The sequence below is a fragment of the Lepidochelys kempii genome, chromosome 28 (assembly GCF_965140285.1).
Source record: "Lepidochelys kempii isolate rLepKem1 chromosome 28, rLepKem1.hap1, whole genome shotgun sequence".
Taxonomy (NCBI): Eukaryota; Metazoa; Chordata; order Testudines; family Cheloniidae; genus Lepidochelys; species Lepidochelys kempii.
The window spans coordinates 4,143,645-4,145,588 of record NC_136407.1 but is presented as its reverse complement, the minus strand read 5'-3'; the positions used below and the strand labels follow the sequence as shown (position 1 = coordinate 4,145,588).

Genomic DNA, 1,944 nt, shown 5'->3' with positions numbered 1-1,944 from the left:
TGTTGTACAGCTTTTGTCTCCTCTGCTCATGTTTTCCTCTGTCTTCTTAGAAAACAGAAGAGACCTCCCTTGGCAATGTAAGTAATTGCTTCCTAAGGAAAAGGCTTCTTTGCAGAGGAGCATTGGAGAGAATCAAATCACCAGCCTGGAGTTGATGAAAAGGCTATTGGTGTTGGGAAGGAGGTTGCTTTGACTGCAATTGCTATGACACCAGAGCTTGTGTCCCATGCCCATGCAATTCACTAGAAATGTCTATGCACAGAGACCCTTCTAGAGGGTTCTCTATAGGGCTTGCAGGAAATGGAGAATTACTGTCCTTTCACCTTTCATTTTATTGTTGATGAAAGATGGAGCAGTTACGGGAGAAGTCCCAGAGAGTGGCACCGTAAGAGAGCTTGCCAATAAACCTGCTGGATAAAGAGCAAATTCAGGATCCAGCATCCAGTGCTGCCTTGCTGAACGTGCCTCCTCTTGTCACCTTTTGGTCAATGTTTTTTGTTCACGGAGAAACCCGCCTTTGACTAGCCATACACATGCTTGCAAAAGGAACAGGTCTTTTTGCTGACAAGTGTTGAAAGGAGGCATCGGATGAACATGGAAACAAGGTAAAGGTTGCTGTAACTCATCTGGCAGGCACGGCTGTTGAATCTGGGCTGCCTCTTACAATACTGTGCTAGTGACAAGTAGCAAAACCCCTCCAGGTGCTGTGATCACTTGGCCAACAACATGCCGTGACACACTATGGACACGCTATGGTCCATGTTAAAGAGCTTTCCCTCAACCCTCCCGCTTCCCTGGTTCTTGTCAGGCAAGCAGCAAAAGGCCAGAAGTCCAAAGCACAGACAATGCAATGTTTATTGGGGTTAGTTTCCAAGCAATCATATTTCGGAGCCCTTCACACCAGTTGGGCTTATCTCTATACACCAATAGAGTCTGTTCTCCAGTGTTCCCTTCCAAGCTGTCATGCCACAGAGCATTTACCCCGTATCCCCCTTCCCAGCTCTGACGCCGCAGAGCCTTGCCTGTGTCCCTGTTTCCCATCCCCCCCTTAGCAAGCATGATTCCAGGTTCCCCTCCACTTCCTGTTTGACCCCAGTTTATATAATTATATTCTCAGCTATATCTTAACCAATCGTTTTACTGAAATTTAACTAACCAATCCTAACATATTGTAACATAATTCTCTAACCAATTATATCCCACTACCTTAATTAACTTACATCTAGCAAAATTAATTATACAGCAGACAGAAACAATTAGCGAACCAGACAGATTAACAATAGAAAACTGGGGGGCATAAAGATAAAACATACAGAAATGAGGGTTTCACAACCACAACCATTGATAAGTGATTTCTTGCCAGACAGGATGCTGGCAAACTTTCAGTGTGTTTGGTTTGGGATGTGACAATGTGACCGTGTCAGCAATGACAACACACTAACATTTCTGTAGTTGACAGGATTTGAACCTGCGTGTGGGGGACCCCCCACAAGGGATTTCAAATCCATCACCTTAATCACTCGGCCACAACTACTTGATGGACAGCTGCTTAGCTACGCTATGATTCTGTTCTCACAGAATTGTCCCTTCAAATTGCTTGCTCAGACCAGCTTCCCCAGCACAAGTGTGTCCATGGTGGAACAGCAAGAATTTCTGCCCATTTCTCTTCTGGCTGGAGCATGATCGGAGTGTGTTTGTGGTTAATGACTTTGCAATAGATTGTTGTTCATTCCCCACTTTGACAAGTCAGACAGTCCCTTTCCTATTCAAATCTCCAGCACATCGCTTCAATAGCAGGGGTCAGGATTTCTCTGGGGCACTGTCAGGGATGCAGGTAGCTACATCCCCTCTGTCTGACTATTGCCATTGCAGGAGAGAAGGTTTCAATGGAATTGAATGCCCTGGCTCAGACAAGAGACACAGGGAGGTTTTACTGTTCATGGA

At 45.4% G+C, this 1,944-nt stretch overlaps 1 non-coding gene across 1 annotated transcript; it reads right to left on the bottom strand.

Moving 5' to 3' along the window:
- Positions 1 to 1,447: 1,447 nt before the first annotated feature.
- Positions 1,448 to 1,534, bottom strand: TRNAS-UGA (transfer RNA serine (anticodon UGA)). Its single transcript has one exon. It is a non-coding gene; the product is annotated as a tRNA-Ser (tRNA).
- Between the last annotated feature and the right edge of the window lie 410 nt (positions 1,535 to 1,944).